The sequence below is a fragment of the Macrobrachium rosenbergii genome, chromosome 37, assembly GCF_040412425.1.
Source record: "Macrobrachium rosenbergii isolate ZJJX-2024 chromosome 37, ASM4041242v1, whole genome shotgun sequence".
Lineage (NCBI taxonomy): Eukaryota > Metazoa > Arthropoda > Malacostraca > Decapoda > Palaemonidae > Macrobrachium > Macrobrachium rosenbergii.
Genome location: NC_089777.1, coordinates 22,927,409 through 22,951,086, shown reverse-complemented (window position 1 = coordinate 22,951,086; position 23,678 = coordinate 22,927,409). Strand labels below are relative to the sequence as shown.

The following is a 23,678-nucleotide window of genomic DNA, read 5'->3' as shown; positions in this document are numbered from 1 at the left end:
TAAGGGAGGCTGTGATTTGATGTTTGATAGCATTTTGAATGGTTTGAGAGATCTGGAGAAAAACATTTTGAAGATAAAATTTCGTACAAATGTAAATGACTTGAGAATGGAAATGATGGCTAAAGTATGTGAGAATTGAAGGCTGTGTGTGAACCCAGTGTATTCCCCAACAGGAGGTAGTGTTAATAGTGAGTCAGTTGTATGGGTGTGTTTATTATGGGGTAGAGAAACCTGTGGTGTATCAGGCTGTGAATGTGCAAGGAGAATATGTATTGCATATGCAATTTCTGAGTGGAGTACATTACCACAGGTTTATGGAATAGAAATCGAAAAGAAAAGGTAGAAATTTGTAGATGACTCTGAAGGACAATGCTTGGTGAGTGAAAGCAGTGATGAGGAATATGAAGAAGTAGGTAAACCGAATGCAAAGGAAGTAATTTTCTGTGTGCATGGAAGGAATTGTGGTATGATGGTACTGTATTGGTTAACCTAACTGGAAACAAATAGTGGGTTGATGGATTCCAGAGCAAAGGTTTTGTTAGTAAATTGCAAATGTGTGAAAGTGATTTTACATGGATTAGGTAATGGCCAAGTTATAGCATGGGAAGAAGTGGTTTCAGCTGAAGGTGATGAACAAATGCCCTTTTATTTCCTTATTGGGGAAGAATTTGTGAGAATAAATGATTGATTTGTCAGTTGATGTAGGAGGTGAGTTGTTACTGAAAGATGGACAAATGATTTCACGTGCATACAAAATGAACGAGTGTGAGTCATGCACTTTGTAGGGATAATGGGTGTAAGAATGAATATTACTAAATGGTTGACACTTGAAGACATTGAGGACATGAAAGTGTTTTGTTTAATGCAAAAGCTGCGTGAGTGTGTGCAATTTAGGATTTTTGTGAGTAGGTGGAGTGTAATGTTATGCAAACTTCATAGGTTTGTTCAAGGTTCACATGGTGTCAGGGGATCATAGACATGAATGCAACAGATTTATGTGCCTCTCAGATGCTTTATAAGGCATTTAACTGCAAGGTCGAATTGAGGCTTCTTGGTACTGATGATGCAGATTCTTCTCCAAGAAAGAGGATTTTGTTGAGGCCCAAGGTGTACAGGTACACAGGTCTGGAAAAGACGAATGCAGATAGCAATCTTGCACTACTGAAACTCTCACTCGTCACTACTGGTTAAACAAATCATTTATAACTGACTAACTACTGAATCACAAGAGGATGAAGGGGATGATTATGTCAAGAATAATACTTTTAACACCATGGAGGATGAGTTATGTGACTTCACTAGACAGTAATTGTACTTACTGGATGACTTCATAAATGGGATATATTTTTATAAGTTCATTTTGGTAGAAAATGAATGGTTGAGAATATGTACTGGTATGTTAGGTTTTTGGAACGAAGTGCTAGTGTATCAAGGTACTTGAATGGAGATGGCAGCATGAAAGTGGAAAATGTAAAAGTTTATGCAGCTAAGGGCGTGGATGTAACCAGAGGGGAATATCTACCAAAGGGGTTGGTTGCTGTGAGAATGAGTAAGGGAGGCAGTGATTTGATGTTTGATAGTGTTTTGAATGGTTTGAGAGATCTGGAGAAAAACATTTTGAAGATAAAATTTCGTACAAATGTAAATGACTTGAGAATGGAAGTGAAGTATGTGAGAATTGAAGGCTGTGTGTGAACCCAGTGTATTTCTAGTACAGGAGGTAGTGTTAATAGTGAGTCAGCTGTGTGGGTGTGTTTATTATGGAGTAGAGAAACCTGTGGTGAATCAGGCTGTGAATGTGCAAGGAGAATATGTATTGCATATGTAATTTCTGAGTGGAATATATTACCACGGGTTTATGGAATAGAAATCAAAAAGAAAGGGTAGAAATTTGTAGATGACTCTGAAGGACAATGCTTGGTGAGTGAAAGCAGTGATGAGGAATATGAAGAAGTAGGTGAACCAAACCCAGAGGAAGTAATTTTCTGTGTGCATGGAAGGAATTGTGGTATGATGGTACTGTATTGGTTAACCTAACTGGAAACAAATAGTGGGTTGGTGGATTCTGGAACACAGGTTTTGTTAGTAAAGTACAAATGTGTAAAAGTGATTTTACATGGATTAGGTGTAGCATGGGAAGAAGTGGTTTCAACTGAAAGTGATGAACAAATGCCCTTTTATTTTCTTATTGGGGAAGAATTTGTGAGAATAAATGATTTTTCAGTTGATGTAGGAAGTGAATTGTTACTAAAAGATGGACAAATGATTTCATGTATGCAAAGTGAATGAGTGTGAGTCGTGCACTTTGTAGGGATAATGGGTGTAAGAATGAATATTACTGAATGGTTGACACTTGATGAGAATGAATATTACTGAATGGTTGACACTTGATGACATTGAGGACATGAAAGTGTTTTGTTCTGTAATACAAAAGCTGAGTGAGAGTGTGCAATTTAGGATTCTTGTGAGTAGGTGGAGTGTAATGTTATGCAAATTTCATAGGTTCGTTCTTAGGTTTGCATGGTGTCAGGGGATAAGTTTATTTTGATAGAAAATGAATGCATGACAAAATGTACTGGTATGTCACGTTTTTGGAACGATTGGCATTCGCAAGATTGTACATGACAGGTATGGACATATGGGGAAATGTAAGTTGACAGGATGTATGAAAGAGCATGTATATGTATATATAGAAAGAGAGAGAGATTACCAAAGTTATCCCATGCTCATTTTCTATGAAAAGATTTATTGAAGTTTTACCCTTTTTCATTTTCTGTAATAGAGACGTTGTTTACGTAGGAGTTCTATAGAGCGTGAATAACAGGAAGTGGTGACCTCCCTACTGAGTGTGTGTCCTCAGGTGACCATATTGGAACTCCCTGTCCAGCATAAAGACAAAATGCAAAGACAGCACATAGCTTTTTTTCTTCTTTTTTTTACTCGTTATTTTAAGGACATGTTTTATTACAGGTAAATTAATCATTACTTCACAGTATACTTCGAAATAATATAATTCTGAGGTAAAGTAAAGAAATTTGTATTCCAACCAGTATGTATCAAATCTTGTAAACAATGCAGAGACAGATAAGGCCAGAAAAGTAATTTATTTCAATTCTAAGGCTGGAAATGATTATGAGAGAATTTTAAAAAATAGACTCCCGTAAGAAAGTTATTTTTATTTTGAATAAAGCTGTTCTCATTAAAAGAGAAAACAATAAAAAAAAAATTACCCACTGAATCTATAGGCATAGGTCTAGTGTTTGCTTGGCAAAGATTATTTTCCTTTTGGTACCAGCCTTATAGACTGTATATATTTGATGATTCGATGTATTTTACCATTCAGAAATTATTTTTGTAAATATTCGAAATTAAGTAGTTTGAGGACATAGGTCTAGCCTAAGCTGACAAACTATTTTCCTGTTATGACAAATCAGTGAGATATTTGATGAAATAAATTAAACCAAGATTTATTAAACATAAAGAATACAAGTATTTTTCACTTTGAAACGAATAAAAAAAATTGTTTTCTATAGATCATTTACGTCGTCCTGAAATACTTTCATGAATCACAACCCTCTGTGCTTACTACTAAGCATTGGTAATAATGGGCAAGATCGATTTTACACTATATTATGTGGCGTATGTAAGATCGACGATATTCTGATTTCAAAACTGAAATCACCTTTGCATTACAGGCGCTGCAATAACATGCTGAAAATATAAGACATGACAAAGAGGCACGTATCTATCGCTAGCAAGACATTAACCTGACTATCCCAAAATTATGGGTAAATAAATATCAATATGCTTTGCTTACCTTGAAATATGAAAATATTTCTATGCAGCTTTTCATGTATCTAGTACGACAATGGAAGTTTGGTCTTCCTCAGAATTATCTCAGTAGGTAAACAACTAGTATCGTTAACCCCCTGCCGAACGTGTATTTTTTTTTTCTTTATCTGAATGTTATATTTGTAATTTAATTTTGTATAAAATAATTTTCCATGTTCAATACCGTGATGCTGTATTTTGTCGCCAGATATTTGAAGGTTTGAAAGGTGGAGGCTATTTTCCCAGATTCCTTAAACGAGTTTGTTTTTCTGGCTATTTGAGAGATTTAACCAAAATTAAATGAGTTGTGGTTCGTACCAAACCTTGCCCAGCAGCCTGTCAATCAAAAATACATTGTTAGTGGTAAAGGTGCAGTAAAGCCAATTTCCTGACATCCTATTCTAAACTAGTGGTTGCGCATGCTTCTGACCAAACACTATGAAACATATGATACCCTATGTGTGTAATATTTGATGATTGATGCAAATTAGTCCATCTTGTCACCGTAATATGTAATATCAGTTACGTCTATTGACATTCTGTACTTTTTAGTGAACATTGTCTTGAGAATTGGTCTCGACCAATAACTACTGTTTGATATTAGGCTATGCTGTTGCTTTTAAGTATTATTTTGAGCGGTAAATGAAGTCATAAGTACCCAATATCTTATCAGTACTAAGGCATACGTGACAAGAGATTACAATGTATAACATTTTTTTATGATCTAGAAGTGTCAAAGATGTATTGTTTATCATTAGGTTGAGATCAGTGACACATGCTTATAAGTTGCTTTGTATGAGTAAATCACATGTGATTTTAGTTTTCATCAGCAGGTGTCAGTAAAGTGTATATTATCAGCCATTTATCACTTGTCAAGACCAAGTTCATTTGAGAAATGATGGAATTGCTGGTTTCTTATATGTTAATAGACCAAAGCCATTCTTATTCAGTGACTGTTAAACTACAGAAACCAGGATTAGTGACAAAGAATAAACTTAGAAGAATGGTATTATTTGAGGTGTGACCCAGCAGAACATTGCCTTTCAATGAAGTGGGCTGAAAATAAAGCATGAAACAGTAAGCTAAGCAAATTGATCAATTAGTACCAATTATATATATAAAAATGCAAAATGTCATTGGTGTTTTGTTTGATCTACATGAAATTGGTGTTTTTGGAGTCTAGACATATTGTTCTTTGCCTAACCCAGGGTAGAGAGCCTAACTTGACTGTGGTTCAGACTGGTCGTAGTTTAGCCAGCAGCCAGCTGCCATAGGCTGTATGCATAATTAGGAAAATTCTTGTCTGTTGTAATTTCAAAAACAAGTTGACACTGATATAATTAGACTCTTAACATGTGTTAAGGTTTCCTGTATTATTTGAAGAGAGTGGCAAATATGGTAGTCTAAATAGTCTAAAGTAATTAATAGTTCATACACAATTGTACCATAACTATCATATTATTAGAGCCTAATTCAGGTTTTACCAATAGCAGTAACTGTAGCATAACTGAAGTGCACAATACTTAAAGCATTACTCCAGTAAGGAGACAATGTGCCAGCAGGTAGTTAGCATATCATAGGATATCAGGATGCATATTCATCACAGGCTACATTTACAGCAATCGCTGAGAGTGGTTTAGGATGTAATGTATAGGTCGGAGGGTACATCTGTGTCAGTCAGCTATTAGCCTACTGATTTTGGATTCCAACTTGTCAGCTAAAGGTTTACCTTTTAGCGAATTATAATAGCCTGATACAGATATTAATTTACTGATGATTTAAAATTCCTTTAAGCCTGACATTTCAATTTTTTTTCTTCCTCTAGGTGTTATGGAAATTTGGTCTTGAGAATAAAACTTTTTTTTTTTTTTTTTACTCAAGTATTTTTATATATCATACAGTAGTAAATTACATATACTGCTTATTCATAGCCATGTACAGTACAATGTACTGTATCTAACCCATATTTTATCTACATTAAAGTTATTGTACAGTTTTACTTATAATGTAAACTTTCATTCCTCAGGGAGGCTGTGAAACTTTCATCTTGGACACCGACCATTCCAAACATGACAGTGCTGAGAGACTGCATTGATCATATCATCAAACTACAGTCTGCTACTGCATTAGGAGTGTCACCTGGCACGATCCCAGCCAATTGCTATCATGTCACTTGAGAATCATATCATTCCTGTATTGTAACCATAGCCCAGCATTTCATGTGCCTTCATAGGTCTGATTTCGGACTCCTCAGCTTCTTTGGTGTTGAGAGCACTGGGCATTTCACCGCAGTCCCACCTTACCATTCATTCAACAACTCACCATGCTCTTAATGTTTAACAAAGAGGTGGGACCAGAAGAGATGGGAAAAACAGTATGGATATCCATTATACAAAAAGAAAAAGGTGATGCACCACAGTGTGAAAAGTTTAGTGGATTAAGACAGGTTGGTTGTGCTTTAAAAATAGTGGAGAAGGTGCTGAAGGAACAGCTGAAAAAAATGGTAAAGCCTACAACAGTCAATTATAGTTCCATGCCAGAGAATTAAAAACTTGAGTAGTTTTATGATGGGGCAACTAGAGAAGCACCATACCAAAGGAAGATATACTGTATATTTTTGGATCTTAAGAAGTCATTTGCAGAGTACTAAGACAAGAAATTAGATGGTAATTACAAGAGCAGAAGATAGCAGAAAGAATCATTAAATTAGTGATATGGCTATACTATGACACATGAGTTAGAATGCAGAAAGTGTCACTATATTGTAAGAATAAATTATAACAGCAGCTGCCCAATCAAAGATTGGAAATGGGAGGAGGAATGCCCAAAATTATGGAAAGGGGCATAAATGAAATTTGGAACAGTTGAGGATGCACCAAGTAGTTAAGAGAAGCTGCCATATATACAGTGTGAATTGCCCACATTGTAAGTAGGTATTTGCTTTGTCACTCCGCGTTTATATTGAGATATTTATTACTTATAATCACTTTGTATCGTGTATTTCAAATTTCATGGGCGAAGTTGGTTGCATCTTAAATTGGAGTGGAGTTAATTTGAGCTTTTGCTATATTCTGAGCTTCATGCATAATCAGTATAGATTTTTCAAACTATTTAATTAGGTATAATTCTTTGTATTTTCCTTCTACTATAATTGTGCTTTATTTACTTATGTGATTATAGCCTTCAATTTCTACAGGAACTGATGTACAGTATGTTGCTGGGAGGAGTAGCAGAAGTTTATGATATATATGGTGCTAGTATGTTCTGCAGCTTTGGTATATATCAAGAAACTTAGAGCTGTACTGCAAGAGATAAACCACTTCATCCATCATTTATTCAGATGGTTATATAACTGGGACCATGAACATTATGGTACGTATTTCAAGTGCTGTAGTACAACAGTGTCTGACCAGCCAAGATTACTGTAGAGTTGATTAGCATTACTTAGTATTATAAAAATGTATGGACACTGTCTACGACCTCATATGCTAAATATACCTGTCCATTGCAGTGATCATTCTCCCAGATACAGGTTATGCTTTAAGGAGATTTTGGTGCAGGTTATTTCCTATATCGAAGAGCCCACTTGTTACATTAATATATGTTTGTTGAAGACCTAAGTCCCCTCCATTTCTGTTGTCTGGTCTGTCACTGTTAGCAGATAACCATCGACATTTTTCTTGAAACAAAATTTGTAATGCCCTCTTTTTATGTACAATATATTTTACAATGTGGGGCAAGATCACATTACAGCATACAGCATTAGAGTCCTTAATGTAACACAAAAAGGGCAAGTTGTGATTTTGTAATTGTGCAGGGTGAATGCAAGAAGTAGTATCAAATCTTGATGGCTGTTTAGGTTTGGCTATGTAATAGTGGGTTTGTCAGTTCCTTCAGAAGTAGGCAGTCCCATGTTCATTATTTCCTGTGGTCCTGTATTCAGAAAAAGGAGGGTATCCCCAGCCATTGTCAGGTATGTAGAATTAATGGATGAGCAGCTCTAGATAATCTTTTGAGCATGTAAGACCTTCAGTACTTGTTAATTCAGTGTTAGGGAGGAAGAAAGGCCTGTTTGCCTAGGTGGTATTTTGCTTTAAGCTTAGCATTGCCATTTGTCTTCATTTTGTTATTGGGTTGATAATTAGGTTAAAGGGATTTCCATGCCATTTAATAAAGCCTTGGCAATGAACATTACTACTACATTATGCCTATCAGGTTTTTCTTGGTATGTGATTTGTAGAGTGCCAGTTAGAAAACAATTCTTCCCATCAGTTTTTAATACCCAGTATTTTATGTAGGGATCAACTAGAAAGTAGTATTTTTCCATGCATACAGTTTTAATGAGTACCATTGGTATTGTTAATTTTATGCTGCTGTAAATCCATACAGGGTTTCATACATAAATATTGGTGTTATGAGTATCCAAACAGGGATTCACAATAAGCAGGTTTGCTCACCATCAGTATATAAATTAGGGGCCTTTTGGTGTCCCAGCAAATTTCCGTGGTCAAAGGGATTATTATGTTCCATATGTACCAAATCTCTAATGTCATTCACAAATAAGTACTGTAAATGTTTTGGGAACCAATACAAACTATTGGTAAAACCTTACAAATTATTATTTTACAATTTAGTAAGTATGGGCTTGTTAGTTTTAGGTATCTAGCTGCCAGTGTATCAGTTTAAAGTTCTGATTATGTTTTCAGCCTACATAACAAACATCACAGATAATTGTTTACCAAGTATTTGTTTTTCCTCCTGTGTAAATACATCATTCAAGAAGAACTTTTGTTGGTAGTAAATGTTGATATGAAACAAAACTGCCGTTTCTCAGTGTTAGTTTTGTACCTGGTGTTTAAAGTTCTGATTAATGTCCCTACATAACAAAATGTGCAAGGTTAACAGCTCTCATTATATTTCAGGAGTTTGTGATAATGAAGCAGATGGGTTTGGGCAACACAGGAAAAGTGGACAAGGAAAGGATGGTGGTGCAAAAGTTCATCACCAAGGATCCCAGCTGACATTCACTTTTCCTTGTCCACTTCTGTGTTGCCCAACCCATCTGCTTCATTATCACAAATTCTTGAAATATAATGAGAGCTGTTAACTTGCACATTTAGGGACATTTCACCCACACCAGGTACAATACCACTGAGAAACAGCAGTTTTGTTTTGTATCAACTTTCTCCAACCTTGAAGTGGAAGGCAAAACAGTACGGTAGTTTGTTATGTAAGACACTTATTAAAATAGCATATAAAAACAGCCTTTATAGTGTCATGTAAGCAACATATAAACTCAGTGCTGCAAAATATTTTGGGAAGTGAACAGATTTTGTTGCTTTATTAAGGTTTGGTGTCTCATTATGATTCTGTAGTCATATTCAGAGTACTGTATTTGAATATTTGGAGGAAATATGAGGTGCCAGTATGCACTTTTATTTTATGTCCTTTACAAAGCACGTGTACATATAAGATGGTGAATAAAAGATATAAGCCCCAGGAAAATACTTTGTTGCTTTACAAATAAATGTTTTGTAACAATTTAAAACAAGATTTTAAGCTTCTTGATACAAATTACTTGAACCTTAATCATATTCATGTATTCTTTCAATTTTATCTATGAATAACACACATTACTTGAACCCTATTCTTCATATTGCCATTCATGTATTCTTGCAATTTTGCCATTCATGTATTCTTGCAATTTTGTCCAATTCATACAGCAAACACACATCTGCAGTACTGAAACTACAAGCCCTTTTCAGTTACACATCCCAGTCTCCTAAACTGTTCCTGTACAAAACCAACAGTATGGTGAACTCTTGTACAAGAATAACGAGTATATGTGAATCTTAGGGTGCAACCACACAGCAGTAAATCATGTGGAGAACTGACCTTTGGCCAATATACTGGATAATTTTATGAAGCACTGGTTAGCAATACCCCCAAGTCATTAACTTCTAATCAACCTTTTCGTGATGTCTGTGTGGTAAGTTATCAACATTGTGTTAAACTATTTTTTGTCTTAATGTAGTTTGAAAGCACCTTATGTTCCAAACATTAGCTGATCAACAAACAGAATACACAAAAGACAGTATGATTACATAACAGTCATTAATTCCTGTTTACTAAGAAACTTAACTGCATACAATAATGCACAAGTATCTAGAGCAAATTAGACTAACAGATAACTATCAAGAAATACACTTCACAGTTTCATTACTTTCTCTGTTTGACATTCAGACCTCATATAAAAGTGGTGGTTGATTCTGGGCAAATAATATTAGAGATTGTCACAAACATATTAAGAAAATGGTACAGGGAGTGATATGTTCATCATTTTCATGCCATTACCAAATTAACAAAAATGTGCAAGAGAAAGACTGCATCTAAAGAATTACACTATTGCAAAGTATACATATTGCTTCCTAGATTGCATGTTCTACCAAAAGAAACTTGGAAAACCAGCTCTTGGAAGGCAAGTTTATATTCCAAAGCAATCTGATGGAAGAATATGTAAAAATGGAATAGAAAAGGCTAGATTAGTTTACAAGAAACGATTAAATGGACATACATGAATAAAATAAACAAACAAGGCTGGCAGTTTGCATTAGCTGCGAATGTTACGTTGGTATGTGTTCTGAGCACAAGAACAAAATTCATCAGCAGGGCAAGATAAAGAGTTTGTGAACTGTTGTCAAGTATGAAGTGAGGCATACGAACTGCTCTGCAAAGAAAAAGCAGGAAAAAATGGCAAATATCAAGCATACAGAGGTGCAGAGTAATAATGTGAGAGAAGTTTGAAATAAAAGATCATAAATGAAACTAATACATGTGGTTACAGAAAATGGCCTTTCTGATGGCAAAATGTTTAGAATTATAAATAATTTACTTCCCAAAACATTCAAGTTCTAAACAAATTATTCCAATGCTGTCAAATGCATATATGTTGCTTTCCTAAAGCATTAATACAGTAACACTTTAAAGTCATCCAAAATCTTAAGATATCACTATACTATGCCAGTTTATTTTTCAAATATCCCAGTTATCATTTTAGCTTTGAAAAATTTACCCTGCATGAAATGGATTAAAGAAATCAAATAAAATTTAAAGCAGTCCCTTGAGAGTTTTATTTGACCACTTTAAAAAAAAAAACCCTAATACTAGGAATGTATTAACTGGTTATTTAGTAAATCCCTTATTTATACTTACCACAGGTTATTATGTGTTCTTTACTCTTTCCCCAGGATATAAGATCAAGTTCAGAAGCAACATCACCTAGACGTTGATGGTTAACATGAAAAGTGAAGCAGCTCCACTAAAGGGCGATTGTCTTTCATCAGCACTTAGGTCTCTGAAGATTATCTAGTTCCAGTATTCAACTGACAATTATCCTGCAGCCAAGCCAGATTACCAATAACCACCTGAAAGAAATATGGAAATATATACCAAATAATGTACAGTATTAGAATGTAAATTACAAAATACACACATTAATGAGGACAGAACTCCTACAATAAAAAGGGACCATTAATATCTAAGTAGATAACATCAGTGAATAAATATCACTAATCTTACTGAAAAAAAGTTTGTGAAACTTGGACATGTTTTATGAAACCATTTTGCTGCAATGTACATTTCACAAAGATCATGAGAATTAATTGCCTACTAAACCACGCCTACTAAACCACAGATAGTTTGCACTGGAGTAATGAAGGGTCAACAGTCACTGAAAACTTCAAACACCATGAGCTTTTGCAAATCCCAAGGGGGATGTGCTCAATTTCCCACAATTTCCTCTATGCATTTATTAAATCAACAGCTAACAGGTCAACAGAACCTGCCTCAAAACTAAACTACCTCTTGCAAACTTCAGAATGTACGTTGGTGTCAAATGGTTGGGAGTTCCATTCCTCAGTACAGCCATGCTCCAGTCTGAGGAGACACGATTCTTTTTGTATCGTACAAAATCTCAAGACTCATCGAATGCTGCCAAGTAGTGTTAGACATTCTGTTTCCAATATCACACATGTTGACAAGTTTGCGAATTCACAGCCGACACTACTTTCCCTATGGTTATATAAATATATGGTCCCTTTTAAGCATTGGTATAAATCATAATCTATGTGATTTGAACTATTTTTTTAAATTGATTACCTCAAGGCATGGTGTGATAAAGTTAGCTGTGCCGTCAATGACAGTGCGCATAACATGCTCCCAACTCTGCAGCACTATAACAGTAGACCTAATATGCTATACAGTCATAGCAACATTTCAAAATAGGAATATGAATTACAAGTTTTCTTTGAATGCTGAAATTTAAGGCTGTTCAAGCTGCTTGTATGTTGCAAAATGATTTATAGGCCGAAAAATAATCTAAGCCTTCTGAGATGTAATCTTTATTACTAAAGAATTTATTTGTAGGGATTACCTATTCTTTGAAGAATAAAAGATGATTTAAATTATATGGATAAGATGAATATAAATCAATGTTTATTTGTATTAATATCAAGGCCTCTGGAACACTTGTTTTTTAACTGGCTTAAAATATTCTCTTACAAGTCCCTCTGCTCGCTTTTGGTGTATAATTTATTCGTAAGGTATCGAAGTGCAAGAATGTTCAGATAACTTCATATGCTTTCTGGCCAAAAATTGTTAACAGAGATGTGAAACAAGTGAAACGTATTTATAGTAAGTAAATAAATCTAACAACCTAAAGGTCTAGGAAAAAAATCTTGGCTTTAACAAAAGAATAATTGCTTAGGCAAACAGTTGCTGATAAGCCATAATTTTTGAAGTTAACAAATATAACAGATTTTATTTTTATGAAAATCCAAATACAAGATTCTTCTAACAAATATAAAATAAATATTTTCAAGATAATTTCCGTCATTACTTATTGTAGACCTATGTTGCTGCCAATCTAATATAGTTATGTCATGCACGCTCCGCTCACCTGTTGATATTGCTGGATGCATTCTAGCTACATTAATATTTTTGTACTATTTATTTATTTTTTTCAGTGCTGAGTTGTAAACACAAACAAATAGGACTATTTCAAAATTTATGGTTGCATTGCAAGCAATATTGTTATAACAAGTTTTTTTGTTTTTATTATTTTAAACATTTGAACTGAGGTTTGATTATGACATTTTTTGTCAAACTCATTGGCAATGAGTGAACCAAAGTTTTGCAAATATTTTTCCACAATTTGGCTACATGTGATATTTTCTTAGTTTTGAAATACATGACAGATTTCACTCACATGAAGCATATTGCTTAAAAAATCACAACAGATGCACGTGACTACAGTATATAAGTGAATCCCATATTATAGCCTTATTGCATGAAATAAAGTTTTTGCATTGAAATAAGAGAAAAATATGGAGCATGTTAGGTTGCCAGTTCGTGAATTTTGAATGATATCCTATGTAATCACTTAAGAGCATAGCTGTACCTTATGTCCTTTTAGTGCTGCAGAACTTGTCAATGAAGCACAGCTATTGCATGCCTGTTTACTCAATGGCCAAACAATACACAACAGTGTATTCCAAACAAACTATTTCAGAAACAATATACATTAATACAAGAAACAATAGTATGAGTGTTTTACTGTCCCAAACATCAAAAACATAAAAGGTTCAGCAGCCTAGGTTCGTAAAATTAATAAAAAAAAAATTATTCTGGATTCTTTTTGGTCTACCCAAATATAATATCTATATTGAGGTGCAAGACACTTCAGTGCAAAGACTACTGGGTGAAAGAATATACAAAGCTGAATTATCGCTCCCTGTTTGCTCAGATCGGCATCCTTCCTAGGTGTTATATAATCACGAGTTACTCTAATCTAGAATTTCATCCTTACTTCAGTATCAGTGAGGTAACATTATTGTTCAACTCTCAAGACCAACATGATTGGGTGCTTTACCTCGGAATGCTCATATGTAGTCCAATTACAATTAGTATAAAGTCTTGTTCCTGGTTTTCACCTAGATCTACCTGACAGAGATTAGTCCAACCTCCACCTGACTGCTAATTCCATAAAAATAATATTTGTTTCTTACCGCGTTCAATCACAATGGCGACATAAGAGATGGACTCAGGTTGCTGAAGTTCAACTTTCACAACTTCATCTGATAATGTGCATGGCTAAGTGCGAAGTCTTTCCTTAATGTAGTGTTACATTTTTGGAGTGGGTATACACTGCAGTGGTACAGCTGGCTTCAAAATTCTCCCACTGGTTGCTTCTGCTTGGCACATTCGAAAAATATGACACACTCCTTTGTTCAGACCTGGAAACAAGATTTTTAATTTAGCAATGTACAATAAATTAGGTGGAATTAGTAACAAACATTTCATAAATATTTAGAAATTGTAGCCTATTAAAATGATAATATTCATAATATTCACATTCTTACTTTATGAGATGAAATGCCATGAACTTAACTAGCAAACCAACACGACTGCAAATTTCTTTTACAAGAAACATGAAAAATGTAAATTCTGTATTAACTGAAGAATCTAGGTACAGGGCACATATTAAAAGTGTGGACACTTATGATTTGAATAACAGTCACTAACAATAAATGAAAGCGAGTGTGCCTCAGTATGGAAAGGGGACTCAGCGACTGTACATACAAAGCCCTGATAATCTAATGTGGCTATGGCACAGTTCAAGGTTTGAAGATAAGATAGGCTATATATGGTCACCATCTGTTGTAAATCTGCTAACTGTGGCAGCTGGGATGATCAGTACCACCACAGATACTGCATTCTAATCAATCAATTTCAACAACTGAAGAAAAGTTAAAAAGTAAATTCCTCTTCTACTACAACTTACTATTCACTCTCTCGGCACAGTTTAGTCTCTTTGCCATTGTTGGTGCTCAACTTAAATATTTTGTTATCGATACAATTATTTGATAAATTTTAATTTTTAGACAGGCTTAAAAGATCCTCAAACTAATTTTCATAAGAGTAAGTTATTTGGGCGCCAATAAAACACAGGTGTTACTGCAGTTGCTGACGTCAAAAAACATAAGTGATCTTGCAGTTGTTGACATGCCAAAGAGTAAACAAGTTAAGGAAACTACACTGGGAGGCAAATTGTATGAATTAGCTCCTAATCTATTACTGTAACTGGAATTTCATTTTGGAGTTTCTCGTTACATTTAAAATTTGATAGGCCTATAATTTTTGCAGTTAAAACTAGACCCAAGACTGGCGCGTTTCAAGTAGTGTGGCCTAGGTTACGTTATTTGGTAATTTTGGTCTTAAAATAACTATTTAAAAAAAAAGTCACATTTTCGTGTTAGAAAAGCGCTTCCTAAGCTAGCCTTATTACCTTATGCTGAAATATCCGCGAGGATACGTCGCTTCTATGACGAAAATGGCATTAGAAATGTCAAAAGTTCATGTCCTGACAGGGAGTGAAAAATTGAAAGTGGCTCACATGGGTAGCTGGGAATGCCAAAGGTGACGATCTAATGGACCTCCCTCTCACTCTGTGTGTGTGTGTTATTTTCATTTTCCAGTTTCTAAGTTCCTGTGTTTTATCGGTACATCTCTGCTCTGATAATCTTTAAAGATTCACCTTTTTTCCCTCTGGAATCTCCGTATGACCTTGAATGAGTCATGAAATAATATTAGCAATCTCTAAACCATTTGTTTTTATTTTTTTTGCCTACTTTTCCCTAGTCATAATGTTTGCCTTCGTTCTTACAGCTTAAGACTCACACCCAAATTATAAGGTAACTATATGCTAATTTGGTATAGCTATGACTGAAACCATGGCATTAATTTTTTCTCCGCTGCCAACTGAACAGGTGTTGCGTGCTCGCGTGAACGGACGTGACATTACGGCCATTTATCATTAACTTCACTTAGGGTACCTGAATGCCGAGTCTGCCGTACTGTGTGCGTTTCAAGTTATGTGAAGCTCCACATTGATTTTAGCTGTCAATTCAAGATTTCCGGAGATACAAAATGTTACGTGCGTCTACATAAATCTACCAAGGTTTTTGGTTTGACACAGCTGGGCATATACCCCTTATCGTGCTGACAATAGTAAGTATATTTACGAAAATTTGGGGGGAATACACAAAAGACTAGTAATCTGAAAGCTGAGAGAGAGAGAGAGAGAGAGAGAGAGAGAGAGAGAGAGAGAGAGAGAGAGAGAGAGAGAGAGAGAGAGAGAGAAATGATAACCCGTCAACAAACACATTAATATATTAAATCTTAGTAACAATAAAGCTTGTCCCATGCCCTCTTCCACTCTCCCTTGGGAACAACGATCTCGGGTTTCTAATAGTGAGACAAGGTTAGAAATTTTTAAAAAACGATATACCAATAGCTAATAAGAACATGGGGAACAAGACAACAAAGAACATAACTATTCAGTTGCGTCTTCAGACGCCTGTGGAAAGTAGACTGTTGCTGTCCCTAGTTTGCTTATCTTATTGATTCGTCTCCTTAGATTCTTTGCAAAGGTGGTGGTTTTTAGACCACTGCGTTCCAGCGCTCACTGTACATGCAAACATGCAACAGCTACCTCCTGTTTGTTTGCGGTCTTATACAGTTACTCGAAGCTGTACCTGACAAAGACTGCGTAGCTTTGTGCATTGGTTGTTACGCTGCGTTGTCAGTTTCTGTGGCTCATGTACAGATGATCTCTTGGGCTTCTTTCTCGTGTCATTTATGCAAATTATCTCTTGGTTAAGTTCTAATCTCTCAAATGGATGCCATTTAAGCAGTTGAAATTAAATGAGAATGAAACTGAATTGATGTTGGCAGGAGGAAAAAATTATTTAAGAAACATTGGCGATTTTCAACTAAATATAAACTAGTCAAGTTCCGATCGCTGGACGAAGTACGTGACTTGGGTGTACTACTAGACTGCAATTTGTCTCTTAGTGCTCAAATCAATAATGTTGTCAGGGTTACTGGCCGTTATCTTAGAAATACTGCCTTTGCTAAAAAGTATCTTGAGTGCTCTATGAAAAAAACCTGTGATTAAATGTCATAAACAGAGTGGATTACTGAACTATCAAAATCTACCTAAGATGTAACTTAGGAAGTTGCAAAATATACTAAATAGACCGGCAAGATTAATAAAAGGTGTTGCACCGCATGACAAGATTACGCATGTATCGTTTGAGTAGCATTCGCTCCCTATTAAAGCTAGACTAATTTTTCAAATATGTGCAATGACTTACCAAGTTATCGAGAATGGGTGTCCGAATTATCTGAATGACTTGCTCCGTATAATACAGCCAACAGATGGAGTCAACACCTACAGCTAAAGATGGACTCAATTCATTCTAGCCAAAGTGCAATTCGAATGGAGGCTTTAGAGGCTTTAAAGTTGACGCACCAAAATTATATATTAAGCTCCCACTAGATATCAGGAGGACTGAAAATATAAAGTCGTTCAAGAAAAAAATAAAGAATTCTTTTCTCAGAGTGCTATGAGAGAGTAGATTTGACCATTGAAGTTTGGAGTACGCCTTATAAAAGAAAAAAATCTCAGAATGTATCTGCATTATTCCGTCTACGACTCTAGGAAAAAAAAATTACAGGTAAACAGTACAAAAATGCATTAACATGACTTCTACAATGACTCATAGTCGAATTACCTCTTGATCGAATGATTTCCTTTATAAATTCTAATGTCTCATACACATTACCTCTTGCCTACTTTCAATGTAAATCAAGCTGAACCGTAGAACAAAATTAGTTTTTTTTAATATAGTTTATCAGGAGGTCCCTCCCGGGAATTTTCTTTCTCACAGCTCAAGTTACCGATATGTTATACTCCTTAGTACTTCAACACCTTCAACCGTAATGGCTGCTCTCGTTGTAACTCTTCCGTTAGTCTGTAAAATTACACCACATATCTTCCCATCTGCCAATTAGTTTACGCATTAATGAACTTCACCAAAACGCCTTTCATTTTAGCGTCTAGCGATTGGAGAAAAGAGCAACAACAGACTTCCTTTGATGCGAAATTTAAAAAGAAAATTAGTGTGATTTTTATAACGTTAAATTTATTGCTAGGACAACCCTTCCAAAACAATTATGTCTGGCGCTTGTGAATCGTTCCTAGCTGTTTAAAATACGTTCGTCGCATAAGTAATTAAGTCAGTTAAGTAAACCCAGTTGCTTACAATCAAAAGACGTGTTACGACTCGGCTTCTCCGTTCCAAGGTAAAGAGAGGATCACCTTGCTCAGTTCAAGAAGGGATCGTCTTTGTTTTACCACCCAGTTTCGCAGTTCACTCAAGAGATGGCGCACGTGTAGGCCTATGATTTTCATATTTTTCTCCCCCCCCAAGTTCATTATTATTATTATTATTAACAACGACTCATAACTCCTAAACGCTGTATGCCGATTGCACCAAAGTTTTTCTGGCAGGAAAGTGAAAAAAACGTTAGGCGTATGCACTTTTTTTCACAGCAAGCACAAAGATTTGCAGATAATCTGGTATCAACGGCTTGTCTGTTGGAGTATTGAGTTACAGACACGTTTTGTCAGTTTAATTAGTCTCTTTACTCAACAAATAATCCCTTAATTTCCGCTGAATACAGTAGTTCTGCCGAGTAAATTGAGTTTGATTCTTTTGTCAGTAATATTTCTGTGTTGGTGATCAGGTGGCAAATTACCTTCCAGTAAATATATATAATATATATATATATATATATATATATATATATATATATATATATATATATATATATATATATATATATATATATATATATATATATATATTGTTACCTTATCAATGATCTGACTAAGAGAACAATGAATTCACTCATAACTATGCACAGGAGCTTGTCTTTTGTTTAATAAAATACTTTCTTTATAATGTATTCGAAAATAATTTGAATTTATTTTTTTATACGAAGGTCTACGTAAATGGAACGGTCTATTTACACAAGGTCTTTAAAAAAGGGCAAGAGGGTAGAAGGAAAATAAAAATGAGTAGCTCGAACGATTTCACAGCTTCGACATAAAAATAACAAATTGTTAAAATTAATTTCTATTTTTACAAGCCTGGGTGGATCTAGCACAGTGTCCTGATATTTTAAAACACCAGCTCAAATTTCTGGTACTGAATCACTCCCAAGCTTTAGTTTCGGCATCGATGACCTTTCTTAATGTAATGCCAGTTCATGATACCAAACCAAAGCAAACCAAAAGAAGGAGACGAAAGACACATAACCTTCTAGAATAGCCTGAAGTAGCCGCTATGAGTCATAGAAAACGCCTGACAAAGGTGTACGCTGGCCTCACGGTCTGTCTAGACCGTGGCTGGCCCTTTGCTAAATACGACCCGTCAGTATGATCAAGAGTAAGGCCTAACGTAGACCTCTGGGCTCACAAACCAACAGAAACTCTTTAAAATTACATTATATGATTCACTGAACTATAATCAGTCAATATGTCTACGATAAGGCAGGTTCGTCTCGCGCTTGGCGCCATATCCACCAACGTGCGCCGTTGTAAAGGCTTTCTGTTGTGCCGCTATATAAGGTGTTCGGGGGCCTCGCCCTCCTTTAACACGAACAAAGAAGCGTGGACTACGGAATCACGAATATCGGTTATATTTGCAAAGCTAAGCATATGTTACCACTCTTAACATATCAAAATATGGTTCTACAGTTTGAGTTTTGTGTTTCAAACTTTTCTTCAGAGGATTATGAGTGCAGTTTGTGGAACTGACGGCAGTTTGTTAATCAAAAGGAGTATATATTAGTACCATGATACCATAAAATGAGAATAACAAAAACTGACAATCTTTTAACACGGCTGCTAATGGCGTATTAAGGAAACAGAATATTACATCTATTACATCTGTTGAACTGAAGTTGTAAAAATGAATATTTTTTTATAGAACTATTAAAATATGCAATAATGGTTAAAAACTAACAAGAAAGCAGAACTGTTTAATATAAGCGTTCAATAATGTTTATGGATATTCAGTTTGGAAGGAATAGTTTTCATACTTTGTCTTTGGTTATTGGTTTACCTCAAGCTGGCCTTATGGCCAGCACGGACCCTTCTCTAACGGAGACGGCATTTATGGAATAAAGGACCTGACGTGGACCACTTGACACGGAATAACTACCCTAGGACGGGTATAATTTTCCTGAATATACAATGAACGTTTCATGTCGAGCAAGAAGTCGTAAAATAATATAGTTTCTGCGCTCAAATACGTAACTTACTGAGCTTAAGGATGTCGTCTATTGATTTTAAGTTAGCTTATACATATATATTTTTTTAACGAAAAGGAGCTTTATTTCAAGGAAGCTCGTTCTAAACCAACAACAATGGAAGCTTTCTTTACAAACTGATGGCCTCTCTTATAAGGCAACGTTCCTTACATTAAAACGTTCAACGTTTATCTAAGTTTGAAACGTTTTTGCGTCTTGAAAAATATCAAAATAAACGCAACGGTTCACACTGCTTGTTGCAATTACGAAGGGCGTCCAGCTTTCCAAGGTATTAAGGGGCAGGGGGAATTAAAAATAGTAATCCTCTTTACATGAATTGAGAGTCGAGCTGCCTGTGACCTGGTGTAATGAATAGCCTATGGGATCTCACAGAGTTGACTACTGTTTTCTTGGCCGGTGAGGGAATATGCTGTGACTGAATATGAAGTAATAATGGTAGGGAGTCTTTATGTGGAGTTGTATGCATGATACAACTTGGCGAATAACCATTATTACTGCATGAATGTTAACTCTACATGCACGCATGCACTAATATCTATATATAATATATATCTATCTATCTCTCTCTCTCTCTCTCTCTCTCTCTCTCTCTCTCTCTCTCTCTATATATATATATATATATATATATATATATATATATATATATATATATACAGTATATATAGTATATAGAATATATATTTACTGTATATATACATATATATACACAAATATATACATATATATACATATATATGTATACATATGTATATATATGTATATGTATTTATATGTACTGTATATATGTATATATATATATGTATATGTATTTATATGTACTGTATATGTATATAAATGTATATATGTATATATATTATATATGTATATATTATATATATGTGTATATTTGTATATGCATATTTTTGTATATGTATATAAATATGTATGTGTACATATATGTATATATATACATATATACATTTATATACATATACACACATAAATATATATATATATATATATAAACATATATAATATACTGTATATATACATATTTATATACACATACATATATCTATATACATACATATATATATATATATATATATATATATATATACTGTATATATATATATATATATATATATATATATATATATATATATATATATATACTATATATATATATATATATATATATATATATATATATATATATATATATATATATATATACTATATATATATATATATACTGTATATATATATATATATATATATATATATAATATATATATATATATATATATATATATATATATATATATATATATATATATATATATTATATATATATATATATAGTTTAGAATACGCCACCTAAACAGACAATTCATGAACTACCCACTATCCAAAAAGACATCACACAAATCATCGACGACGACACTAAAATAACTAAAAAGGGACCGTGTCATCTTCCACTGGATGTTCAATATTTCAACCCATTTTCATTTCAGCCGCTTATCCTCACCTGGCCTTGTAATCGACCCTGCTTCCACATGTTACAGATTTCAAATGAATTATGAGGAAATCTGAAGAATTCCTGAATCACGGGTACTAATTTAAAATTGTAATAAGCATTTACTGACTTACCAGCTGCTTGGGAAACGAATCCTGGTTCTTCTAGGGGGTGGTGGCTAACAGCTTAGCAATTAAGAAATGAATTAAATGAACGTGGCTATTATACTCCAGTGTAATGGAGATCGTGATGCAAATGGTCCACTACATTCCTTGCCAATCAGGACCAAGTTTCAAGCAACAGCAAAAGTTCAATATACTTTTTGCCAGTCGAGGCATTTCTAGCAACCTTCTTGCCAGTCAAGACATTTTCAAAATCTGCAAAGGTAAACTATACCCCTTGTCAATCAAGGCCACATTTTCGGCAATTGCAAAGGTTGACTATGCATCTTGCCGGTCAAGACGATGCTTCCAGCAACTGCAAAGGTTAACTACAATCCTTGGCAATCAAAAACAACACTATCACAAACTGTGGGGCGTTAACTATATTCCCAAGCAATCAAGACCACGTTATCACACACTGCAAAGGTTAACTACAACCCTTATCACATTATCAAAATCTGCAGAGTAATTGCCATTTTACTCAGCAATTAAGACCACACTATCACAAACTGCACAGCGTGAGCTACAATCCTTTTAGCAATAAAAACCACATTATCACAAAGTGCAAAGGTTAACGACCCTTAGCAATCATGACCACAATCACAAATTGCCAAGGACAGCTAAAATCCTTAGCAATGAAGACCAAATTATGATAAACTGCAGAGCATTAACTATTTCCCTTAACAATTAAGACCACACTATCAAAAATTGCAAAGGTTACCTACAATCCTTAGAAATATAGACCACATTATTGCAAACTATTTTCCTTAGCAATTAAGACCACACTATCACAAATTGCAAAGGTTACGTAAATCCTTAGCAATACAGACCACATTATTGCAAACTATTTTCCTTGGCAATTAAGACCACAGTATCACAAACTGCAAAGGTTACGTACAATCCTTAGCAATATAGACAACATTACTGCAAACTATTTTCCTTAGCAATTAAGACCACACTATCACAAACTGCGAAGGTTACCTACAATCCTTAGCAACATAGATCACATTACTGCAAACTATTTTCCTTAACAATTAAGACCACACTATCACAAATTGCGAAGGTTACGTAAATCCTCAGCAATATAGACCACATCATTGGAAACTATTTTCCTTGGCAATTAAGACCACACTATCACAAATTGCAAAGGTTACCTACAATCCTTAGCAATACAGACCACATTATTGCAAACTATTTTCCTTAGCAATTAAGACCACACTATCAAAAATTGCAAAGGTTACCTACAACCCTTAGCAATATAAACCACATTATTGCAAACTATTTTACTTAGCAATTAAGACCATACTATCACAAATTGCGAAGGTTACCTACAATCCTTAGCAACAGAGATCACGTTACTGCAAACTATTTTCCTTAGCAATTAAGACCACACAATCACAAACTGCACAGCGTTGGCTACAATCCTTAGCAAAAGACGGCAACCTGCGTAGAATCCAAGAGAGACCTTAACGCCACAGAATCTGGGAAGAGACTGAGACACCGGGAAACAAAACATTATATGACTAGCAAGTTACTTCCCAAACAGCCAGTTCCCAAACAGCTCTTGGGCAGTCGAAAGTGTTAAACCATCACGAATCTGGCAAGGGGCGAGAGAAGGTCAAATTTCATATCTAAAAAAATAACCAAATAAGGAAAACTAAAAGTTAAGTAAACACGGTCTTGCACGAAACGATTGAAACATGTGTCACAGGTAATAAATTAAAAAGAATTGTCGACAAAATTTCGGAAGTTGATGGGCGAGTAATTAGTAATTGGCGTTAAACAAGGGTTTGTTTCAATGCTCGTCGTAAGGGTATTGGAAGTTTATTTCTTATATATATATATATATATATATATATATATATATATATATATATATATATATATATATATATATATATATAAAATATTAAACAAGATAAAAGTTATTATTATTATTATTATTATTA

The 23,678-nt window shown here is 34.6% G+C and overlaps 1 protein-coding gene and 1 long non-coding RNA gene across 3 annotated transcripts in view; one reads left to right on the top strand and one right to left on the bottom strand.

The window, feature by feature from the left end:
- LOC136825415 (micronuclear linker histone polyprotein-like) overlaps positions 1–11,216 on the top strand; it is a 51,297-nt gene extending 40,081 nt beyond the window's left edge. The window contains exons 17-19 of the transcript XR_010849329.1: positions 5,858–6,756; positions 7,028–7,203; positions 11,079–11,216. The gene's annotated coding sequence lies outside the window, so the exon portion shown is untranslated. The remainder of the gene's footprint in view (positions 1–5,857; positions 6,757–7,027; positions 7,204–11,078) is intronic.
- LOC136825418 (uncharacterized) lies at positions 9,326–22,610 on the bottom strand. 2 transcript variants are annotated; one of them, XR_010849335.1, is made up of 4 exons: positions 15,176–15,308; positions 13,896–14,123; positions 11,044–11,255; positions 9,326–10,558 (listed from the first exon to the last, which is right to left on the bottom strand). It is a non-coding gene; the product is annotated as an uncharacterized lncRNA (long non-coding RNA). The 2 variants fall into 2 exon arrangements; XR_010849334.1 differs by lacking the exons at positions 9,326–10,558; positions 15,176–15,308 and adding an exon at positions 21,703–22,610 and having other exon boundaries at positions 11,122–11,255.
- Between the last annotated feature and the right edge of the window lie 1,068 nt (positions 22,611–23,678).